This window comes from Myripristis murdjan, chromosome 1 (genome assembly GCF_902150065.1).
Source record: "Myripristis murdjan chromosome 1, fMyrMur1.1, whole genome shotgun sequence".
Taxonomy (NCBI): Eukaryota; Metazoa; Chordata; class Actinopteri; order Holocentriformes; family Holocentridae; genus Myripristis; species Myripristis murdjan.
This window is the reverse complement of record NC_043980.1, coordinates 15,011,417-15,025,830: the sequence shown is the minus strand read 5'-3', so window position 1 is coordinate 15,025,830 and position 14,414 is coordinate 15,011,417. Positions and strand designations below refer to the sequence as shown.

The following is a 14,414-nucleotide window of genomic DNA, read 5'->3' as shown; positions in this document are numbered from 1 at the left end:
CGCTAACGATGCCAGAACGCTAAATATCCCGCAAAGACGGAAAAGCAAGCAGATCAAGGGTGAATGGGAGAGAGAGAGACGAAGGGAGACAGAGATAGAAAGAAATCAGTAAAATGAGTCATGGCGAGCACAACATGTAATTAGTCCTGACGGGCAACGCTGTCTGAATGTTGTGGTTGATGACTGACGCTGCGCATAAGGAACTGGTCTATGTGGGACGATTCTAGACTTGGCCCAATCCCCGTCTTCAGCTCTGGACTCACACAGTTCATATTATAAATAATGCTGTCATAGAAACCCTACTGTTTAATAAGCGTTGCTCCACTCCTGCTGCTCCCTAGCTCCACCTTGTAAAGCAGGAATTATCTGCTTTATTGTCTTTTCTTATACGGGATAGATGCAGGAACAACAATTACTATTTTACTGTCTCGTTTACAGGTACATAAACTGCAGCAGTGGAACTTCCGTATTGCATAACATTTAATTATCAATATGTCACTAATGAAAGCCTTGTTAATTCCAACAATTGCACATACTGCCACGTAAAATTCAACCATTAAATTTAGATTCACCCTTACGCGCCATTTTAAATGACATTGTGGCAGTTTTGGTGGTAATAAAGCCAAATAAACGTGCCTAACCCTAATATTATAAACGGTACAAAAAATTCCCACAATGTAAGCCTATGCTGCAGATAAATGTTTCTGTGGATTTAAATTTGAATAATATGTGAACATAATGATGGAATTTGCAGGACTTTATTTTCTTTAAGGTTTTGTGCAGCACCCCAAATAATGTTCAAATGTAACAACTGTAAGCGATTTGGTTTGGACTTTTCAGAGAGCTAGATTTTCACTCGAGTAACATCAAGTGAAGCAAAAATTCTCTCAAAGCAGTGGTGCTTCTACTTGAGTGAAGTATTTCAGTAGTTTCCCCCCCTCTGCCTGCAGCCCGTCTAAGCATAAAGTATGCCAAAAGCTGTCCAGGAACTCCCTGGGGGGCTCGGCTATGGGAAAAGAAGGCATCATGTCCGTTCTTCCAGTCACACACCATTACTGACAGCCCTTAAACACTGTCTGCTTTTTTAAAGCTGTTTTTTTTTTTTTTTTTTTTTTTTTTTTTTTAGGACTTGGTTCCCATGTGGTGAAATCCCTGAATCCCAGTCCTGGTCCAGCCAAACTCCAGACTTTGTGCTACATTTTCCCCTCTCTTGTCTGTGTGTGTTTTTGTGTGTCTTTTTGCATGTGTGTGTGACTATGTCTTGACACACATCTTTCTCTCTCTTCTTACACAGGAGATGGCATTTCCACCAGCCCTTTCGTGGTTCCCTCTGAGGAGGAAGTGATCGTTAAGTTTTACGCCCGCTGCTGTCTGGGGGAGATAGATGGACAGTCCAGAAACAAGACAGTGTGGAGGAGTAAGAGGTGACTGTCACGAGTGTGTCACATTCAATTAATGAATACAGGATGGATGTATGCACAGTTTAATGTCATCTAAAACTTTATGATGCAGTTTTATGGGTACAGGTAAAGCATGTGCTTTTTTAGCCAGGACCCCCAGATGAGAAATATACCATCCCATCTTGGGACACAAGCTCTTTAAAACATATTGCTACTTTTTAAAATCCAACTTCACACTGTGACATTAAGAGCTTGTCCTGGCACTAATTCTTTTTGGTGGTGCCAAGTCCAGGATAACAGCAGCTTACTTCCTACTGTGACAACAAGACACAATCTGTTGTAGAGAGCATATACAGTAGATGACTCCAACCCACAATGCACCAGAGTTGATCCCTGTGCCAGTCATGACCTGCTGTGCAGTGACACACAGTCAGCCTCAGATTGTAAAGCCACAGCTACATGTTTCAAATAAATCATTTAATTCAAAAAAAAAAAAAAAAAAAAAAAAAAAGTAATGGCCAAAAACTTCACACATACTCTTTGTAAATGATACCTGGCTACAGAAATAATCAATAATAAATAAAATTATAATCATGCCATCTGATGTAATATAATATAATTTTGTAATAAAGCCATTCATATTGAATACCGCATGCATTCAAATCTCAGATCTGTGTGGAAACTTAAACTTGTATTGGGGAAACTGGGTATTGATTCAATATTGGTCCATGCACATTTACAGAACTCACTTCAACTAGAAAATCAGCAGCAGCAGTGGCACCTGCCCACAAAAACAAAACAAAACAAAACAAAACAAAAAACTGTTTGCTATACACTGTAAGCATTTTCCATTTCTTCCTGTAGTGGTCTCGCCTGTGCATTCTTGACTTTGAGCCAACCAAGGCTAGGTTGTACAATATCATGTGCATACATGCACGTTTCAAAAAAGAGCACTGGCCATTCACATAACTTCACGCTACTCTCCATTCTGTGTGAGGGAGATAAAGCAATGGTATGTTTACAGTAGGCAGTCACGGAGTGATAGAGGTCAAAGGAGGGGAGCTGAGAGGAAAGAGTTTCTCACTGAGTTGTCATGTATATCGAAGAGGAAATCCCTAACACTCAATCTCCCATCCATACTTTGAAACCAAGGGAACTTGCCGATTAAAAAACCCTGGCATACGTTTCTCTCTTAACAACTCCATGCTATGCATGATGATGAGGCTGATGATGGGTGCAGCTGACAAGCAAGCACAGAAACACACATACAAAACATAAATCGGCACGTTAGAAGAGGGACGAAGAATGCTACTGGCCCACTCCATCTTTCAGTCATGTCACTCGTCTAGGTCCTCAGAGAATGCGACCCCTGGCCTAACATGGTGCAAAGCAGATGGTGCTGCCCGGTGTTGAAATACAGCCTTCCACACGGAAACTTCTGGTACTGCAGATACAGGCCTTTCCCGGTATGCCTCAAACCAGAGGGAGGATAACCGAGGTAAAGAGAAAAACAACAAAACGACAAATACAGAGACAAGAAAAACATTATGAGAGCGAGCAAGACTGAAATTGAGAAGTGACAACAAACGAGAGGGAGAAAAACAAGGAAGGCTCAAGACAACTGTGGAGGCACTGTTGGGGGGTTGAGTACCATTGTGAGAACCAGCGGCAGCAGTGTTGGCCAACCAACCACAACTGCAAGTCAAAGCCAAAGCATTTCTGACAAACATGGAAGGGAGACTAGGAGGGTCCAGCCACAGTCTCATCCACAGCGGCAGTAAGGGGAATGTGTATAGGGCAGCGGACAAACAAGAGCCCATGGAACTGTAAATCAGCCAGCCACCAAGTATGAAGTGGGAAAGGAGTCGGCGGGTTTGAATATTTGAGCGCCCCTCCGAGCGCTGTGGTGCTTAATGAGAGCAAATGAAAAGCGCCGCACTATTTGGAGACAAGGTATATGGAGATGGTTCACTGTGCTCTTGGACATGCCAGTTAGCTGCACATGAAATATATCTCTAACGAGGGTTCTTTGTTAGTTTCTCCATTTTATTTCATTCTAACACATTTTGGGTGTTTGAAAGTACATGATTAAAATCACTGCGAGGGGCCAAGAAGCAGCCGCTGAAGCCAATTTTTGTCTTCGTTTAGAGGCCTTAATGAGTAGCTCAAGGAGAGAGGAAAAAGGCTTGCAGATGTTTGGAAATTGATCAAGCTGTAGCTCATATATCTCTTTGCGATAGACTCCCCTAGTGATCAGAATAATAATTAACTGAATAAATGAATGTGTTGACCTAAATTTGTTCCATGCATTCAAAATATAACTGGGACTAAAAGTCTCTGTGTGAACGGCAGCAGAGATGGGAAGTCAAGAGATGGAAGAGTGGAGCTGAGCGAGTTAGATCAAGATCGATTATACTGAAGTATTCGGGCCGGCCTGTGCTTCATCGCTATCATCAATTTACAGCTCACACAGCAAATGGATTCTAACGTAAATACATTTTTATTTCTGAGGCGTCATCCAGAGACCCCATTTTGCAGTATCCCATTATCCTCCAGGAGTATATAAAAATATCAGGCCTTGCAGCATTAAGATGACAGCAGTACTGTACACAAGCCATCACAGGCAGTCACCCCCTCCTCCTCCTCCTCCTCCTCCTCTTCCTCCTCCTCCATGGAAGGCCCACAGCAACCTGTCACCTCTGACAGGAAATGACACGTCTGCCGTCCTCCCCTCTGCCCCCTCCCCTCTGCTCCATGCATGTAGAACTGTAAACAACCTCCCATTGCAGTCAGCTACGAACCTATATAATGTGTATGAAGTGGTTTCATGGGGTTTGAGGCATATGGCAGGTCTTATTTGTACTAATTATCAAACTGCTACATTTTAGAGAGGCTGTTGGGGGGCGGACAAGATTATTCATCCATCACCACCGCAGGATGCTTAACAGAAAAAAACAGAACTACGTATTCATTTCATATGCTGATTAAAGCAACAGGCAGGTCCAAGTGTATATCGAGTGAAAGATATTGTATACATGTAGGGACAACAGCCACTGAAAGGACAGGAAACACACAGTCAGGGGGGATAGAGTGAATTCAGGTAAACACAAAATGGTTGTTTATGGTAAAACACACTGCAGGTCCGCCTCCTCTCAGCTCTGCGGTCCTCAGGGTAACCACCTGTGCAGCCTCAGTAACAGAGCAATACCTTCAATAGAAATGTGAGCCAAATTTGCACTGAGCTACACAAGATAAAGGCAATAAACAAAAAATCTGTTGTACATCTTTCTTCTTTGTGTGAACATGGAACACAAAATCTGTCTTTTGCACTGGGGAATTCTTTAAAATTATGCAACGGGCAGTAGGTATTTGATAACAAGCTTTCAATTAGGGGTAGAAAAACTAACTTTATGGTGTGCAGTTTCTAGCTAGCACAGTTCGCCATGTGCAGCTGCTCTCCAACAGACTTAATGAAGTGTTTATCTGTGGCGGTTTAATTGCTAATTAGCAGATAGTTAATCTGATTAGCAACACGTAAACAATGGCTTAGAAGCTTTAACTGTCCCCTGTTGTGAAGCGGTATTGTAATCATGCCTAATGTAAATCAGATATGTGGCAGTATTATGAATTTGTAGGATTCAAAGTATCCTGCGGTAGACCACAACCTCGAGCACAGTGACACAGCATGCCGGCTACTGTGGGAAATAAATCCAAATGTGTTATTTTATTATTCAACAATGCTCGGATAGTGTTCAAATGCTACTCTGCTGGCAGCAGTGTAGTTGAGTGAGCTCTGGTGCATAATTTTTTCTTGGCAAATATGAAGATACAGTGTGTCTGGTTGGTGCCCTGAGGCAAGGACATCTATAACCTCTCTGACGTTAACTAGGATGGTGACAAGACAGCAAACAGAGCAGAAGACATTGCACAACCACTGCATGATCATTTTAAAATATTACTTCAGTGAAGACTGTTGACTGGGGGGTTCTGGGTGTAACATTCAGTGAAATAGCAATTCAATCAACCCACTTGCTGCTGAGTCAAATGGAGACCATGTGACTGGTGAAAACACTGAAGGTGACTGATATTTTGAATGGTACCGTATGTTGGCCTCAAGGGCTCGAAATTGAAATTAAGTGACTAACCAGATGAAAAGAAGTGAGAATGGACTTAATTTCTTCCAACTGGAAGCAACTGAAAACAGAGGAGGCTGAGTGGTGGAGACAAGCTCCTCCCTTTCCTCATGGGGGAAAGAAAAATCTCAAAACAGAAAATATGACCTGACCCGTCAACTCACCTTGAACTTGGAAACAAAGCCGCCACAGAGCAGATGCAGGGGATTGTCAAAATTAAATCATGTCAAAATAGCTTGGCTCCGTCAGTGCCGGGCTAATCCGCTGCACTGGAGCAAAGTCAGCCTGAAAACTCTCGCTGATGTGATGATGGCTGAAGATAAAGGAATAAACATGGTCAGGAGGGCCCTGGAGACCTGAGAGCACACAAGAGGTCTTATGGAGTAATTAGGGCTACCCTGATTGGTCAACACCCTCAAACTCCCACCCCATTCCCTTACTCCAACCCCCCCATTATAACAGATTGATTATCCATGCATGCTGTGTGGCTGAAGACACAATGGGGAGGGGAGAGGGAGGAGAGTGTGAGTAGAAGAGGGGGAACAAGAGGGGGAGAGCTGACCCCCCAAAACTCTGGCTGAACAATGGAACTGGAGACAGAGCAAAAAAGGAAAAGATAGAGAGGGGGGGGAAAAAAAGATATGACAAACTTGAAGGTCTGCACGGCAAATTAGAAGTCTTCAACAGAATTCTTGCCAAAAAAAAAAACTCCACCTCTCAGCCCCCAAAAACTTTGGTTACTGTGAAGTTCACACCAGACACCTGGCAGGCTAACTTTGACACACACCAACAACAGCCGCTGAACACCAATCCATCTCTCCTCTTCTCTATCTCTGTCTCTCCCTCCCCCTTCTTTCCTTATTCTAACACTCTCCTCTGTATGAAATCATTCACAGCTCTCATTGCAAGGAGAAAGCACACACACACACACACACAGGCAGCGAGCATGAAAAAGACGACTCACCCAACCCTTCCCTGCTCTTTTCTTTCCTTTCCTTCTCTCTTCCTCTCTCCCTCACTCTCCCACTCTCTTCCTGTCTCAATCACAGCTCCAGCTGGTGAGGCTGTACCGCTGCTGCCTAGGCCACGCCCACACCACTGTCATGTGACCAACCCCCCCACCGTGGTTAGCAGGCATTCGGCAGCCACACCCCTCATTCAAAGAAAGTGAATGGATAGCATTGTGGATATAGCAGGATGTCTCGAAACATGTGCAACTGTAAACCCATGAGAGGGAGGGGAGTGTGTAGTCTGTATGTGTGTGTGTGTGTGTGTAAGTATTCCTCTGTGTGTGTGTTTGGTTTGTTTGTTTTTTTTTTTAAATTGGTTTGGGGCCATGTGGTGTACACTAACAATCTTATCAAAATGTGGGACAGTGTGTTTTTGGCCGAATACACAGGAATAAAGACATTTATTTTTATGCTGTGAGTGTATTTGTGTGCGTGTGTGTGTGTGTGTGTGTGTGTGTGTGTTTGCACAAGACAAGAGGCAATATCCTTCCCTTGCCTGTCCCTGTGTGTGTGTCCATCTGCTCTCTTCCCTCCCTCTGCTTTGTTTCTCTGTAGCACTGTGGGTATTGGATTATGCGTATTCCTGTGTGTCCGTGTGTGTGTGTGTGTGTGTGTGTGTGTGTGCGCGTACTGAAAACAATTGCTCATCTCTCCTCTTCATTTCATCTCCTCCAGGGTTTGGTCTCTCCTTCTCTTTCTTTCTCTCTCTCTCTCTGTGACTCATGACTTAGTGCTTTTTTTGTTTGTTTTAATAGTGTGTATTGTCCATAATGTGATGTTTGAACGTCTTGTCTTGTCTTTTGTGTGGACCCCAGGAAGAATAGATGTTATTGCAGTAATTACAAATAGGGATCTAACATCAAATTAAATTAAACTAAATGAAAATGACTAATGCCATGACTAAACAAGAACATGTGCAATGGACGGACAGCCATTGTGTAATACGCACAGGCTTAGAAAGGGCGGAAGGTGCATAAATTAAAATATGTCAAATATATTGGATTGTTGTTAGTGGTATTACATTGGCTCCCCTGTTGTGAATTCTCTGAATTTATAGTGTCCCACCACAACAACATAGTCTCATTGCTGGTACAAATGTGACATTGAGAAAATATAATTTAACGGTCACAATTATGGCTCACAGCATTATGAAATATTTGCGGAAGAGCGACTTCATTGAATCGCCCTGCATTGCGATCAATACTGGGCTGATTACTAGAATGCAAGTAGCTCTGAAAGCAAGTTTTACTCTGTATTTCTGTGCTGCTCTGCTGTGTTTCCTGTGTCACGATCCCACCACAACACAGAAAAGCACAATTATCATAGCCAAACCCGCTGACTGCAAAAAAAAAAAAAAAAACCCAAGTGTGGTAGAAATGTGAATAGATGTTTTGGAAGGCTAGTTTCTAAGATTGGTTATATAATGGATCTCGTCCCGAATGAATGGAAAGAGAGTGATTAATTTGTTCTTTTGCCTGCAGTACATGGCACAACTTTTTCCATCAGCATACTGACAGAAGGCCCCAGAGAAGTTTTCATAACATTCAGCACAAACACTTCCTTCCTGTCAAAGCTGGAGCTGAATCTAACACTTGGCTGTGGTTTGGTTGTCAGTGTGAGTGTATGTGTGTGTATGCAGAAACAAGTATGCACAGGCATGTATCTATCCATGTGTGCATCATTTAATCTGTACTGTTATTAGACCATGTATGAAATACTGTTATCAAATTTTCCATGATAGCTCTCATAGGCCACGTAGGTCTAAGAGTCTAAAACCTCTTCAGTTCTGCTACTTCCATCAGTGGATTCATCATTACAAATGCAGGCTGTGTGGTCGATCTTTGTTGTAACACACAAAACTTTATTTTAAATTCTAGTGGAGAGCCCAAGGTTTCCAAAGATACCAAATATGTGCTGCTGAAATACAGCTGTAATGCCATGACATTTTGTTTTTCAATATTATAATCAATATAAGCGTGGTGATGCATCAGGGAGGTGTTGCAACCAGCCAATACAGAATATGTGCTGTATGCGTTATTGTGGTGCAAGATAGAAAAAAAATTGTCACGCTGAAATGACTTCAGGGAAAATTAGCACTCACAGGGTTAACGTGACCTCCAAAAAGCATGCAGCAGACTAGACCATTTAAATCAATCCTGAGCAATCTGGTCAGAGTGTTTTAGGCTTTAAGGTGGGTCTCTGGGGTAAAACCACCATCCAGCTCTGGCTTGAGATTAGCTTCCCAGCCTCAGACTGAAAATTTGATCCCAGATCGGTGTCTAGGGGCAACATCACCCTGCTCTGTGAGATGTGAAAGATCGAAATCTTTTCCCACAGTGTGCTATGTGGGCCAGGAAACAAAGAACTGCAAGAAAGCATCCATTATCTCTGCGTTAATCTATATATTGGTGGCAGAAAAAAAAGGTCACCAGGTTGATGGCTGTTGGTTCTGGTGCAAGAGATTCATTTCAGTTCCCAATCAAAAGATTCCCAGTCTGAGTTTTAGCTGTCAATGTGATTTATGATTCCTGTGGACACTGGGAAGCTTAGCTTGTCATTATTGTATCAGCTGGCTGAGTTATTCATAGTCTTCATAGCAGACATGCTATGGTTTTATCCTTTTCTTTTAATATTGCAAAACCTTTTTTTTTTTTTTTTTTTTTTCAATCAGGACCCAAAATATGTCACAATCCTGTCTCTGGTGCAGCCCCACATGATAAAAAGTGATGTTTTCAACATCCTGGCAAGACTGAGGAATTGCTATTTGGGTTCTGGGCAAAAATATTTACGTATCCCTACTGTATATCTAATTTCAGTGAGGAGAATATTATATTATATATTAATCTTCCCTCAAGGCTCCCACCAAAGAATAACCAATATTCTCAGTATAAAAGCCATGACCCACCAAAGTCTGAAGCTGACGTTTCTTCTCGTGGGAACCAGAGATCAAAGGAGAAGCCTGATGAAGGAGTGTTATTTTATTAGGCCTGTTGAGAGTCTAAAAAGCCGAACGCTCTGAGCTAAGACATTTATAGTGAATAAATTCAATTAGAATGCAGGCTTTGGTGATTAACTGTGTCAGGCGGGGGACACAGAAGCTCAAATAAAGTGTATGTGTTTGTGTGCGTGCATGTAAGGGCCAATTTCCATGCAAGCGCAGCTTGAAATGACACTGTAAGAGAAGTTTCTGTTTACATGTTTGAATATGCTCAGTCATAGCAACAGGTCCCTAAAAAGAGCACTATGTTTTGATTTCAAACCAAGTTGAGATCACCAAAAACCTCTGACTTTGCCTTCAAAATCATAAATGCTGCTGCTGCCCTGCTCGGCTAACGTAAAGAGCTTCTGTTTCTGTTTGTAGCAGTGTTGTTGTCTTGTTTCTACTGGAACATCAGGGGCCATTTTGGCTCAAAACATCCACTGTAATCACATCAAATCATGTAGAGATGGTGGTAACTGGCATGCTGTGCGTTCCCAGAGGGGAGCTCTCTGATTGGAGCTCTCTGATTGGACCATGGGTCAGGGCTGATTGTTGGAGGCCACCCAATCAGGTCAGAACACATGTGGAGCTGATTAAAAGAGTCACCTCCATGACTCAGCGGACCGAGTGACTCAATGACACATCCCTCCTGAGACAGGGAGAAAAAGGGCAAGAGAAGAGGAGAAGGAGGGGTTGGTGAAGGAGCAAGGAGAAGGTAAAGGACAAACTAACAGGAGGTGAGGGGCTGCATGGGGAATTGGGAAGAAGAGGAAGGAGGAGGAGGAGGAGGAGGGAGAAAGGGAAAGAAGAACATCTGGCCTGGCCTAGCTATCAGGGAAGACTTGTGTCTGTCGGAGACTTCCTGTTGTGTTTTTGCTGTGGTTGCTCTGCTCCCCTGTGGTGCAAATGGAGACAGCATGTGTGATTAGCTAGAAGAGAGAGAGGATGGTTTATCTCAATACTCTGAAGTGGGCTCCTCTATTCAGCTCCCTCCTTGTGTGGAAAGAGCTGGAAAAGGGGACTTAAACAGCACACACACACACACTCTCTGTATAGTTTGTATCACTTCATATCTTGACACTAAAATACTTGCCGTCCCTCTAATTTTATTCGTCAGACCCAGCTTTCACATTTGGCCTCAAGGTTATAATAATTCAGGCATGTGTTTGCTTTATTCGTCAGCTTTTTACTGTACTCACGACGGGAAAAACTGTGTGCTGTTTTTACAAGGATGACCGCAATGAAGATAGACTGTCCAGAAACTGTGGTCTTAACATTTGTTTATGGGGAACCATTCGCCCAGGGTGTGTTTCCCTTTTTTGAGCCACCAAAGCTTTCACAGCTGGAATACTTAATCCTGACAGCTTGCACCAAGAACTTGGGAAGACTCAGAGAAAAAGACAGAGATAGAGAGAGAGAGAGAGAAAGAAAGAGTGAAAGAGAGAGCGAAAGAGAGAGAGAGAGAGATAATGTCTTCAACACTTTGAACTACCATATGTTCAAAGACATTGCTTTCTTTAAAATTTAGCCACAACATTCAACCGAGACCCTATTGCTGTAACCCAAGAGCACGAAACAAGGATTTTATGACGAAGTTCACAACAGCATCCTCCAAGCAGTTTGACTTCGACTAAACAATGAGGTTTGCAATAAAACAGAGGAGAAATAGGAAAAAAAGGAGTAACCAGTGTCTTGGGATGTTTCTGTGCATCCATTTCCCACATCTCCCCATGTGAAGAGGATACATCATGTCTCGACTTGATTGGCCTTAATGGAAACCAGTCGTCCAACCAGCCTCGGCAGAGTGATACTCGTAACAGCGAAGCTCTCCCACAGACAGAAAAGACATCCATGCTACCGATACTCACAAAAGGTTTCCATCCCAAGGCTGTTGTACATCTCACCGCAAGTAGACGCCATCTCTCACTTCTCTGTCTTTGTTTTCTGCCTTTCTGTCCAAGTCGATTTCACCAAGAACAAAACTGATACAGGAAGAAAAACTCACAAAGTCCTGTCTATGTGGCAGCTGCCGCTGTAAATCGTACCATTCAGCACATGAACGACAGTGAATCTAACTAACTATGCTTCCTGATGCAAAGTTAGTGTCAAGTTCTCTCTATTCCCAATGCTCTGGCGTCAAAGCTCTCCCTGATGAACAATAAACAGCGTGGCTCCAGGGGATCGGCCTTCTGGGGAATCCCTGGCCCCTCACTGAATCTGCGGGGGTAAGGGATAGAGATGACTCAACTAAAAAAAAAACAAAAAAAAAAACACATAAGAAGAGAAGACGGAAGGAGCTCTGTGATTAAACTCTTTGTGCGGTCTGCTCATCTCTTCCAGAAATGTCTAACCAAGTTATGATGTTAATTATCTATAATAGAAACCTTCCATGTGCAGAGACAGAGACGCAGCAAGCAAGAAAAGTTCAGCTTTTCAGTGATAGAGATAGACAAGAGGAAACCATTTCTGCCAAAACATAAATCATCATCTTTTTTTGACACTGAATTTGGTTATTAATACCCGTTTTACAACATTAGTGCCACAAAATACATGAACTAATGGAGAAGGGGTGGGGTTCAACAAGTTCACCCCTCTCCCCGCTCCTTTTCGAAGATGTATGTGTTTTGATATTTTCTCTTGCACTGAGCTGTTCATTGTTGGAAATTATTTCATTTTGTTTTGTTTTTTTCTATTTGTTTTTCTGTTCTCTTTCCTTTTACATGTTCAAAATAAATTAAAATGAATGAACGAATGAAAGAATGAATAGCACTACCACCTGAGATTTGAGCTCAGGCATTTTAATCCCATGTTCTGAACCCTGCAAAAATCCCAGGTAATTATTGGCTTCAACTCCGATTGCAGAGACGAAAATAGGTTATCTGCTAATTTGCAGATGTGATGATGCACAACATGCTCTAGATTTCAGGTTAGCAATGCTAACATTGGTGTAACTTTAACCAATGTAATATAATAGATTACAAATAAATTACCACCTTTTCGATCGGATTTATGTTCATGGAGTCATCAAAATGAGAAAAAGTTGAAAGATGTTGGCCTGCAGGTGAAGTACGTGGCCCAGGAACTCTGCTAATATAAACAGTGTCAGCCACTGTTAATATATTATAAAGTAATATAAGACTGAACTATATATTAAATAATTCAGTCTACCATTGCTTATAATAATCATGTTAGTTGGCAAACGATTATTCAGGGGCAGTTTGCCCTTTCCCCCACATCTTCAGCTGTGCATGCTTCTCCCATCTCACTTTTTTCCTCCTGTGTGATGTCTACAGTCCCCCGTGTAGCATCACACCATAGCGATTGAGGGCGAAAGTTCACCAAAAGCTCCTCCAAGCTCCATTGCCAAGGCTTCTCTCACCATATAATGACCCTCTCTCAAGAAGCTAATTGCCCGTAACCACAGAGCTACAGTCCGATGCTCTAAATCCACTAAATCATCTCTGCAAAGCTCAGATATTGCATGAAATCCAGCTGCATAAAATCCAAGCCCATATCAGCACACTTCTGAGTGTTTTGAAACTTTGTGCCAAATATTGCACAGTAAGACTGGAGTATCCCTAATGATTCCTTCAAAGCTGCCAATTCATTCAGAAGTGAGGAAGCAGCCGGTCATCCAGGCGGCACTTCTGCACAAGGTTCACTTGGCTAATCCCACACTCATTTTTAATCTGTGAGGTGAGAGAGGTAAGGGCGCTTAAGGGCAAAAGAGGCACCAAGGATTTGCAAAAGAAAAAAGTATGGTGCAGAACTCTTATCCAACACTATATTATATAAAAAAGAGACATATAATTCTTCAGTAAGTTCAATCTGGAATAAGTAAAAGCTCGTTTGATGATTAAGTTTAAACTTAATCATTTCCATTCATTAGTTTTGAGTGAAGATACTATTCTTTTTTTTTTACTGCAACTTCTTTCCAGATGTGCAGTCCATCCTGTTCCAGTATTTTATCACTTTTTCAAACATTACCAACAGAAAATGATGAAAGAATAAGGCAACAGCACATGTGTCTGGCTTCAGTCCCATGCAGGCAGTGGTGTGTATTATCAGTATTAGCTGGGCCAGTCATATCCTTGATGCTTGATCCCACGATCAGTGTAAGCATTCACTATATCCATGTATTAAAGGGCGACTGACACACTTAAGGCAACCTTTCAATGAAATGAAAAACATACATGCATACTGGGCATCAGCTGTGGCAATGAATGTTTTGCAAAGAGTGGATGCTTTCAGTTGAAACAGATGAAAGCGTTTCCACTGTGGAATGGCCGAATTTCAAATCCACAAAGTCATGCCTGCTTCGTCATTATGGCACGGCCACGTGGACACTTCCATTTTGGCAATTTCTTGGTAACACAAAGCTCATTCGTGCAGATTTTTTTTTTTTTTTCATATTTATTCATTGTAATCGAACGCCAAATGAGCTCACACGATGATGGTTAAGCCTATCAGTCACTGATAAAAACGCACATTTCGGCGTTTCACATTACCGCAGACTTTGTAAAGCCGGTGTCCATGGCAACATTCCCGTGCTGGTTCACAGTTGGCCTTTAGTCACAAGTTTTACATCATCCACGCCTGTCACACAGTTTCTAATGTAATTGTATCATTGAAATTATAGCATGGCCGAGTTGTTTTTCTTCCTCCTGTTTTTCTTTGCAAATGCAAACTGAAAGACGCTCCCCTGAGCGACAGTACTTTTTAGCTTTTAAGCTTTTAATCCACTGCCAGTAGAGGGAGACAAATCACACAGAACTGAAGGTTGTTTTTTTTTTTTTTTTTTTTAACATTTCAACAAATATCAAATGAATAATAACAACTGATATTGACTTCCTGACTCCAAAACCAAAATCACAAGTACAAGAAGTTGTAT

The 14,414-nt window shown here is 42.1% G+C and overlaps 1 protein-coding gene across 5 annotated transcripts in view; it reads right to left on the bottom strand.

Moving 5' to 3' along the window:
* The window catches only part of septin9b (septin 9b), an 89,294-nt gene that overhangs the window by 28,466 nt on the left and 46,414 nt on the right, over window positions 1-14,414 (bottom strand). The window contains exon 1 of one of the 5 annotated variants that reach the window (XM_030052441.1): window positions 6,498-6,627. The exons of 3 other annotated variants lie outside the window; for them this stretch is intronic. The gene's annotated coding sequence lies outside the window, so the exon portion shown is untranslated. Of the gene's footprint in view, window positions 1-5,697; window positions 5,847-6,497; window positions 6,628-14,414 lie in introns of those variants that run through there. One more of the 5 variants, XM_030052450.1, reaches the window with a different exon arrangement.